This window comes from Neoarius graeffei, chromosome 2, assembly GCF_027579695.1.
Source record: "Neoarius graeffei isolate fNeoGra1 chromosome 2, fNeoGra1.pri, whole genome shotgun sequence".
Lineage (NCBI taxonomy): Eukaryota > Metazoa > Chordata > Actinopteri > Siluriformes > Ariidae > Neoarius > Neoarius graeffei.
In genome coordinates, this window is record NC_083570.1 from 80,365,493 (window position 1) to 80,376,967 (window position 11,475).

Below are 11,475 nucleotides of genomic sequence, written 5' to 3' on the forward strand. Positions count from 1 at the left end.
TGGTATTTCATAGATAACTTTCCCCACTCCTACCTCACTCCCTGTCAACCCACACGCATGCAGGCGCACATTCCCCGCCACACACGCTCGGCTATATAACGAACACCATCAACAACAATTCAAAGATTTGGAAGTTACCACACACTCAATGTAAATATACAGTTGAATAATGATCCCGCCAACAGAAAAGTCAACAAATCCACATGTATGACACAATTAAAACCAATCATAAACGACCGTTTACTTTTCAGCTCAAATACACGAAGCGGTATTGGCCGGTTTCGCAAGTGGAATATTGCGCATGCGCACATCGCTCTTTCGGAATAGGAACATCCGGCGATTCATCAAAACAATATGTCGAGTGAGATGCTTCGGAAATCATGTGAATAAACTGATAAATTTGATATGTAACCCGAATATTGGCGTATTTTGGCGCTTGTCCGATTGGACAAGTAACTGAGACGATGAACTTGTCCGACATGAAGTATGATATATGATATACCCTTTATTGTCACTAGTCACATGTACCAGCGAAATTAGCCGTCAACCTGTCCGTACATATACAACATCAGGGTTCCTACAGATATTTTATGTTGAATTTACTACATTTTTACTACCTTCACAATTTTTTTTACTACCACAGCGACAATTTGGATTTGGACATTTTCTCACAATTTAACAAGGTAATCTTTGAGTGTATGTGTTAGTCCAAGTGAATGCGCTACATACAGTATAAGTTAGTGACAACTCTACCCAAAGAGTTGGATTGATGAGACAAGATAGAAAGAAAATCTGAACGTACCGGTAGTGTAACTCTTTCCCCTTGGACGCATAATAGAACCTCCCATTGCTAGGGCTACACATGGAGTAATGCATATTTGCATAAAAGAAAACAAACTTCCACATATAATTTATAATTTTATTGAACTGTGAAACTGTGGCCCATAACCTCTTAACGGGTACACAGATTTGCACTAAACCTTGTGTGTCAACACTTCACATTAGGTACAAGATCTGATTACATTTTGTCGGCCAACACTTTCAAGATGGCCAACCTTTTGTTTGTGGAATAATCTTTTGAACAGTGAACAGATTTGCACAAAAAATCTTATGTGCTTAGGTACATCAACTCATTACATTTAAATCAGGTCAAATGGCAAACACGAACCCACACACACACACACACACACACACACACACACAAAGCGCACCAGGTGCACGCACACATGGGTGCACACACACATGACAAAGACAAGACACACACCCTAAAGATACAAAACACACATAACCCAAGCCCTATTTTGGCAGTCTCTCAACACATTGCCAAGTTTGCTTAAGATAGTCATTTGCACCAGTCCTGTAGTCGTGAAGGCCCGTGGGCAGAGTCAACACCTTCCTCCCAGAGATCAGTGTTTTAGAGGGTTAATCTTAATCATTTGAACAGTTCAACAGATTTGCTCATCATATTTTGGATGCCTCAAATGGCGCGCACACAGCACACCAGGTGCGCGCGCACACACAACGCACCAGGCACACACACACAACGCACCAGGCACACACACACACAACGCATTACATGTGCCTCAGTTGTTTGACCTTTTCTTCGATCAACTTTTCAATGAACGCCTCTCGCCAATTGCCATCTACCGCCTTTAGCCAGTCTTTAAAATCAGGTTCCTCCAGCCAGAGGTCTGAAAATTTGCATTTCCCCATTGTTTAATTCTCGTGCAGATGTCGCCAGTCGGGTCAACAGATAGATTCGACTAGAGCCGTATAAACAAAGTCAGTCTCGTACTAAACAATCTCTGGTATAAATTTATACTGGATTCGACCGTTATTGGAATTCAATGCGCATGCGCCACCAACTCCTCACTGCGGTCCTCCTCGATACATAAAAATAAATTCGCCCAAATTTATGGATATTATGGCATGCAGGTTAATTAAACGAATTAGAAAACACATAGGCCCAGTTGGATGGGGGTCAAAAAAATTTACTACCACGTCAGATTATGTTTACTACCTTTTACTGGCCATAATTTAGCCTATTTTAATTAACTACCTTTTAAAACCCCGCGGGAACCCTGAACATACAATTGACATAGGGTAGACAGGACAGGAAGACAGGGATAAAGATAAAAAGAAAACACAACATGAGGAGAGATAAGGAAAAAAAGAACCCCCCCCCCCCCATGCTCCTGTCAGGAGTACAGTGAGGGAACATTTAAAAAAAACCTTTGCATAAGCACAACTACAACACAGGTACACTTTAAACACGGGACTTGAGGGGGGGAATCAGGGGTAAGGGGGGGGGGGGGAGGGGGAGGTAATCCAGCGCAAGCAAGCAGCCGTCCGCTCCTGCAGCCATGAAGGCGCTGGTCACGCACCCGCTTGTCACACTGGGGGTAAAAAGTATCACTTGTCCCGGACAAGCGGACAACCGTTAATGTCGAGCCCTGCTACAAAAACTCACCATCCAACCTGCGGAAGCATATTGAGGTACATAAACGTTTTATTACAAGAGAAAGCTTGCAATGAAGTTGTCTGTGCTTTTAGAGTGGTAACATTGCAATAGCTATTCAGGCTGGTTAGCCAAATGACTTTCTATGGATTTGCCCGCCAAGTTGCCGTAGTCTAGTCCACGGCTAACGTTAACACATAGCTAGTTAACACTGTTAGTTAGCATGTAAAAACAGAGTTATGCTAACATGAATAGCATTAACTTCTCTGAAGTCCTTTCAGAAATATGTTTTAGCATAATCTTGCCAAATAAACAATGTAGAAATCTTTCTTTTCTAGTAACGTTAGATAACAGTATGAGTTTGTGTTTGAAAAGAGTTTGCTAGCATGTCAGGTGATGCACAGCATGCGTTCATTTTGTGAATTCACAAAATAATCCAGTCGGTTGTTTCAGAGGCATGAGGTTTTGTAAGTGTTGTGTCAGTAATACAGCAATGTGTTGACAGAAAAATGTACTTTAAATACTTAAGTATTTTTAAAAGCAAGTACTTCAGTACTTTAACTTAAGTAAAAATTTGACTGGACAACTTTCACTTGTATCGGAGTAACATTTGACCAGCGGGATCTGTACTTTGACTTAAGTAATGAAGTTGGGTCCTTTGCCCACCTCTGCCGTACGGGCAATTTAGCATAATCACTCAACTTATCAGCATGATTTTGGGGGTGAGAGGAAACCGGAGAAGCCAAAATTAAATCGTGATAAACATGAAGTGTGTTATATGAGAGTGTATGAATGAAAAAAAGCTGCTCCCTAAACATAATATTAACCTTCATAACCTTTTATGATTTGATTTGTGCATTTTTTCTGCACCACCGAGGCCATGCTTATGAGAGAACAACAAGAACTTTGTTAGTTTCTTCCAGATAAAGCCAAATTCTCCAAATGAATCTTAGCTTTTAGCATGAAGCAACAAGTGTATAAGAGAATAATGTAGAGAAAATTATATAATAAGATAAATTTTATTGAACCCCCATAGCGAAATTCACGTTACAGTAACTTCAAAGTAGAAAAAGAGAGTAAAAGAGTGCATAATAGACATAGAGGGTGTACTAGACATGAGAAGAACACGGTGCATTACAGAAATGCTGGATAATTGGACATTATACATTATATACACGACGCACGCGCGCGCACACACGTCGTCATCATCGGCTGTCCATCGCTAGCGATGATGACTGCTTCATTAAGATGTGCAGAAACGCAGATGGGCCATGAGGTCCACACCAGAGCGACAGAGCCGTCTGCAGCAGCGGCACAAATGGCCCAGTCGAGCCGCCATGTAACGTCTGGCCTCGTGAGCTCTTGCATACTATTCTCCTCTCCTAACGAAGCGCTTTAGACAGTAAGGTAAGACAAACAATGTCATGCCCCCATCATGTTCTCTCTGGACGTCCAGACCTGATGCCAAGTGGTGCACAACAGTGCCACAGACCTGACAGGTATGGAAGTTGCCCCGCAGTGACAACTGACTTGCCAAGTGATGCCATCCGTTGGCCATTTGAGTGGCTCTTCCACATGCCATCTGGTGGTGTGCCAATGACCCTGTTGGGTTCATCTGCCACATTGCACCGAAAAGCGCCCTGCTGCCAGCGCCTTATTGGTAATAGCTGGAACCCAGGCAGGTGCTACCACTCCGGGTCAGAGCGGACCTGGGAGCAATGGTGATTAAGGGGTAACTCCCCTTTCCTCAATACTCAAGTCCTCCCAAACCAGAGACTCACCACTGGTTGCAGTTTAAATTCATACCCAGGACTAGCACACACACACACACACACACACACACACACACACACACACACACACACACTAAAATTAACAGACAATGATGCACTCAAACTGAACAGATAAAGTCAAATTCTCCAAATGAATCTTAGCTCTCTACTTTCCAATCCATGATCTCAGTGTGTTAAACTGAGCTATCCCTAAATCAAAACGTTCACCTAAAGCTATAATAGGGCCAAAATTGTTGGCATGTTTCATTATTAAATTTAACACGCAGACTTTATTACACACATCCAACACTGTGCAGTTTTGCTTTCTGCACTGAGGTATCCTATAAGTGTATAATTGCATTAAGTCCCTTTCTCAAGAGCAAAGTAAAGCATATGGTTTGCAGTCATGAGAGTTTTACTAACAAGCCCATGTCCTTAACCAGAACAGTATAGCACTCTGAGAGGAAAAAGATCGTTAAGTGCAGAGGATCAAGAGGTGAACGGACCTCAGCTGTCATCCTGCGGACATGGAAGGAAGCAGGCCCATGTGTGACCTCAGCTTCTGCTGTGGATATTATCCTTGCAAATTACCCAGGATATATTCCCTCGCATTAAAAGCAATCCACTTTACTGCTTTATGACCAATGGAACATTTTTCTTGTTGTTTTTGTGTTCTGACTTATATTTTAGCCCATTCCTACGGATATGAGTCTGTCACATGCCCTGAGAGGGGGCCTGTTTTAGTGACTGAGGATAAGGTGGTGAGAGATGTTTGGCTGCAAGGGGTGAAATTAGGATGTCTAGCATGGAGACAGAGAGCGAGCAAGAGAGCAAGCGAGCGATGAAGCAATATGAATAGATAACGGCTTAAAACAGGCCCAGTGCAGTGACAAAAAAATCCTGGGATCACAGCTGAATCAATAACCCAGTTGAAACTGAGCTAATTCATTTTGTATTTGTGCAAGTGCTACTGATGGGGGGGAGAAGCAGCCAAAATGGCCATTGATTCATACTACTGGTGAACTAAATGCAAGCTGATATCTGACTTGGAATGAGAAGAAAGTTTCTGGTCATTTGTCAGATTAGGAGGGAGACGGTATGTCAATCCATCCATCAGTGAGAGAGAGGAGTTATACAGGAACACAAATAGGGTCTGGAAAATGTAGTTTGTCTAAGGATGAAACAAAGATCTTTCACTTATTGTTATACAGATGATCAAGTCTCCAAAACAATTATCCCGGAATATCATTGATTGTCCTAAATTATATTTTTATATTTGTAATAGGAAAAGCCTATTAGAGCACAAAATTTTACTTCTCAGGTATGAAGCCATGGATATTATCCATTTAATCTTTAACAGTTAATGAATGTGGGCGGCACGGTGGTGTAGTGGTTAGCGTTGTCACCTCACAGCAAGAAGGTCCGGGTTCGAGCCCCGTAGCCGGCAAGGACCTTTCTGTGCGGAGTTTGCATGTTCTCCCCGTGTCTGCATGGGTTTCCTCCGGGTGCTCCTGTTTCCCCCACAGTCCAAAGACATGCAGGTTAGGTTAACTGGTGACTCTAAATTGACCGTAGGTGTGAATGTGAGTGTGAATGGTTGTCTGTGTCTATGTGTCAGCCCTGTGATGACCTGGCGACTTGTCCAGGGTGTACCCCGCCTTTCGCCCGTAGTCAGCTGGGATAGGCTCCAGCTTGCCTGCGACCCTGTAGAACAGGATAAGCGGTTACTGATAATGAGATGAGATGAGTTAATGAATGTAAAAAAAAAAACCTTATTAATGAGCACAATTTTGTAATTTGAGTCATGTAAACAGCTGGTATAGTGGTTGAGAAAAAAAAGGTCAATATTCTTATTATGAATTTAAAATCAAAATATTGAAATGCGTATTTTCCAAGCCTGGATTCCACTAGAACAGTGGTTTTCAAAGTGGGGGCCGCGGCCCCCTGGGGGGCCGCCAGCGGGTGCTAGGGGGGCCTCAGAAAGTTGGAGGGACGATAAAAAAATTGCGGAAAAAAAAAAACTTTTTAAAAATAATTATTATTAAATATATTGTAATTAGTTTTTAATCATTATTATAAAATATAATTATTAATAATAATACATCATATCGAAACGTTGTTTGCCATGCTCATCTCTCCGATTGCCTGTGACGTTGAGGTTTGCGCCATTTATCAAGCTGCTTTGCTCCTCAAGCTACGCTAGTGCTAGCGCAAAATGAACAGGTTTTTGAAGAAGAGACCGAAGGAACAAAAACAGCCCTGCTGTGGAGGACACTGCTGCGAAAAAAAACTAAGAAGCCCTGGCCAACTAAAATCTGAAAATATGAGGCAGCATACATTAAGTATGGCTTTACAGCCATACAGAAAAATGGCCATGATTGCCCGAAATGCGTCCTCTGCCTGGAGACCCTGTCAAACGAGTGCTTAAAACCTTCGAAACTTCAGCGTCACTTGGTACAAAAACATCCGACAGATGCCGAAAAAACAGTAGATTTCTTCAGACGCAAAGAAGAGCATTTGGTCAGGCAACCTGCTGCATTCACCCAGCAAGCTACTGTCCCCGAGCGGGCCCTGAAGGCATCATTTTTAGCCTCGTACCACACTGCTCGTGCTAAAAAAACTCACTCAATTGGAGAAGATTTGATTTTACCAGCCACCAAACACATTGTCCGAGAATTGCTTGGTGAGGACGCTGCCAAAAAAAATGATGCTGTCCCACTCTCTGATAACACCGTGAGCCGACGGATTGGTGACATGGCTCAAGACGTATCTGCTCAGCTGTTGCAGCAGGTGAGAGCCAGCGAATACTTCGCACTTCAGCTGGATGAGAGCACAGATTTATCTAATGAGGCCCAACTGCTTGTGTACATCAGATTTATTTCACAGGAAAGATTTGTGGAAGAAATACTATTTTGTAAAGCACTTGAAAGAAGAACTACTGGGAAAGACATTTTTCAAGTTTTGGACGATTACATCGAGTCTAACGGATTGGACTGGACCCGTTGTGTGGGGGTGTGTTCGGACGGAGCCGCGGCAATGACCAGGAAGATCAGTGGAGTGACCGCTCTCATTAAGCAGAAGGCCCCGCATGTAGTGGCCACACACTGCATGCTCCACCGCGAGGCACTGGTCACAAAAAGGATGGATAACGAGTTGAATCAGGTACTACAGGAGGTTATACAGTTTATTGTTCAGTGCGAAAATATTTGTGTTGAAAACATGTTAGTTAATAATATTCTTATGCTAAACAAATCTCATCTCATCTCATTATCTGCAGCCGCTTTATCCTGTTCTACAGGGTCGCAGGCAAGCTGGAGCCTATCCCAGCTGACTACGGGCGAGAGGCGGGGTACACCCTGGACAAGTCGCCAGGTCATCACAGGGCTGACACATAGACACAGACAACCATTCACACTCACATTCACACCTACGCTCAATTTAGAGTCACCAGTTAACCTAACCTGCATGTCTTTGGACTGTGGGGGAAACCGGAGCACCCGGAGGAAACCCACGCGGACACGGGGAGAACATGCAAACTCCGCACAGAAAGGCCCTTGCTGGCCACGGGGCTCGAACCCAGACTTTCTTGCTGTGAGGCGACAGCACCAACCACTACACCACCGTGCCGCCCTGCTAAACAAATGTAACAATTATTAACTATTGAATAAAAGAGAAAACATTCTAAAAGTTGATGTTTCTTTACATATTTTGTAGCATTGTCTGTGGGTTTGCAAAGGGGGTCCCCGGCCAGAAGCTAATGCTGTTTGGGGGGCCTTGGCATGGAAAAGTTTGGGAACCCCTGCACTAGAACACAGCAGTATCAACACAGTCAAAATAAAATACAGCTACTGGATACGTGTCAAACAGTAAAACACACCCTGAAACCCAAAAACAATTAATTACACTGTAATAGCACAATCCTATGCCCTATGCTATGATATCCCATTTTCTCATAATGCCAATAACAGTTCTTCCCTAAGGCATCATTCCATAACGCCACTCAGAAATGTAATTATGTAATCATTTGCTTCGCTACCTTTGGCCTTTAGGCTTGAGTTTCTAGTCTAAACCCTTGAGAGTGGAAGAGATGGAGGAATGCTCCATTTACCCCCAGTGCCATGGAGGAACAACGGGATCTTGATGAAACAAGTCAGCCGTCATAATACTTTGGGCTGAGCTGATCTCTGAAGAAAAAAAAAAAACGCACACACTGCTCTTCCTTCTCATCTGCTTTACTTCCATGTTTCTGTCTCTTTCCAGTTCCCCAAGATGAAATGGTGTGTGACTGCTGTTTTTAAGGGTGTTCTTTACAGACTGGATTCTTTTCTCTCACTTGCCTCCTCCAGTGTCACTAGTTGTGCTTGGACGCAGTTCTGAATGGCTGCTGTGTGAATGGCATTTCTTAACAGGTCAAGCTTCATGACATTTATTATACACCAGGGATGTATTTAAAGGCGTAAGGATATGAAAGGAGCTTACCTGATGCAGTATAAAGTAATGCTTCGAAACCTGAAAAAAAGATAATATTCTTCATGTTTTTCCCTTTTTTCTTTTCACACTTCAGCCGTATAAATACATTTCAGGCATGCCCACTAACGCATTAAATCATTCAGAACAGACCTCGGAATACAACACTTTTAAAAGGCATCAAAAACCTTCCATGTTTTATTTCCTGAATCCCAGCCTGATTATTCAACATTTTACCACATTATTACTGCCAATTTTCCCTCAGCCATAATTCCATTCAGCCATACTCACTCTCCACATGCCATGGACTAACTGTTCCAAAACAATCCTCTGTACGGAGCCACACTGAACCAGCCTGCTGTCCATTCATTACTACAGCTTTACCTTGTGTAGGTCGAACGAATGTTTGATATGTTCCATACTTACTGCCTGGGGCCTTGTGTGTTTCATCATGTTCACATAAACTGCAGTCACTTCTACATCCCTATATATTTTAGCATTTCTGTTTTAATGCTGTTTCTCCGCGCTCTCACGGAAGGCGGTCGCATTTCTCTGCTCTCCTCTCTTTCCTGCTTGTGCTCTTTGTTTCGTCTCATCTGCCTATACTTTTTTTTTTGAGACTCTCTCCACATTGAATTTCTAAACTAAAAAAGCATGGATTTGATAAACTGGTCTCCTAACGAAATTGACACAGTTTCTGGGTTCGGGGGAACCCACCTGTCCTGCCGGAACGTCTGTGGAGGACATTGGTGATATCTACCTATTCAGAACCATGATTACCAGACTTTTGCTGATTGGATTAGGCATTGCTCTGGTATATCGAGGAAATCAGACAACGGTGACAGCTGTTCAAAGCCCCACAAAGCTGCCCGATATGATTGAAGTGGTGGGCAAAGCTGTCGGCACTCAGACTGTGGCTATTAGAACTTGAACCACAACATGGTTGTCATCTGGGAGACGCTTTCGGCTTTGCAAGGAATAAGTATTTCGGAGACCAAATGGAATTGAATTGAACAGAAATGGACAGATATGGACGAAATGGACAGATATGGACGAGTTGTGTGGACGTGTAAAGACTGCGTCTGTTCGAAAGACCAAACAATCTCTATCTTATCGACATTCGGCTCCCTGAACAGCACCGGCCTCGATCAAGGCCGTTGCTGGGGAAACATTTCCCCCAGAAGGTCACTGCTGGGAGACACTCTCGCATTCTTCGCATTCCTTCCCCAATTTTCCGGGGTCGCTGTTTTTCACCCCCAGTGTGACAAGCGGGTGCGTGACCAGCGCCATTTGCATGGCTGCAGGAGCGGACAGCTGCTTGCTTGCGCTGGGTTACCTCTACCTCCTCCCCTCCCCTCCTACCCCCTTACCACTTCCCCCCCCACCCCTGATTGCCCCCTCCTTCCCCCCTTTCCCCCCCTCAAGTCCCATGTTTTAAAGTGTACTTGTGTTATTGTGTGCTTGTGCAGAGGTTTTTAAATGCTCCCACACTGTACTCCTGATAGGAGCATAGTGGGGGGGTGTTCTTTTTTCCTCATCTTTCCTCATGTTACTACTGTGTTTCTTTTTCTCTTATCCCTGTCTTTCTGTCCTGTTCCCCCTCTGTAAGGACAGGTTGATGGTCAATTTCACTGGTAACAGTGACAATAAAGGGTTCATTCATTCATTCATTCATCACATGAATTTCCATATTGTCCATACTGCAATACACATAAGTGCTATGCACATTAAAAGCACAGCGACCCCCAAATTAAGGCGTTCTAAATATCTTTCCTAGTAGATTTCAACAAACGTTCCCAGTCATAACAGCACAGTATATGATTGTATACAATACTTTCCCTTTAACTATTCATTCTAGAGCCTCTAAACTACAGTCAGACCCATAAATATTTGGACATTGAAAATGCATTATTTTTTCAGAGTCTACCACAGTATATAGCAGTTGAAATTATGCAGACTTCAGTTTTAATTTAATAGTACTTACATCCAAATCAGATGACCAATGTAGAAACTACAACACTTTTTATATGTAGTACTCCCATCTTTGGGACCAAATGTAATCAGACAATTGATTGTTCAGCTTTTCCATGGCCGGGTGTGGGTCATTTCTTCATTATTTCACTGACAAGTCAATAAAAGCTCTAGAGCTGATCTGAAATCCAAGGCATTTGTATTTTAATCTGTGGCTCTTAACTCTCAAAATGAGGTCCAAAGAGCTGTCACTGCCAGTGAAGTAAGCCATCATCAGGCTGAAAAATCAAAACAAAGTTTTCACCAGACAGATAGCAAAAACACTAAGTGTGGTCAAACATGGTACATGCTCAAAAAGGCAGTGGTGAGCTCAGGAACACCAAAACCATTGGTAAGCCTCAAAAACAAGAAGACCAGATTAGTGTTTGCCAAAAACATGTTTAAAAAACGAAGCCTGTATGTAATGTAATGGAGAAGGATGATGGATATAATTGCAGGAAGAGTGTTTATTTAAAAACAGGCAGGCAAACAGTTCAAAAACGGAAGATAAAGGCAGGGTTGTGAAACGGGCAGTGGTCAAGCGAGGCATAAACAGAGTATCAGAGGGAAGGCGAAAGGCAGAGTCCAAATATACAAAACAAAGTCAAAAACCAGAAAGGCAATACACAGGTACAAAGGCTTGGTAACGTGAGACAGTAGGTACAACGCGTATACTTCACAAAGTCTCTGTGTTTAGGGAGTCCTTATAAGTGAGCGCTGTGATTGCACTATAACCTGGAACAGGTGCATGGTAATTAGTCCAAACTG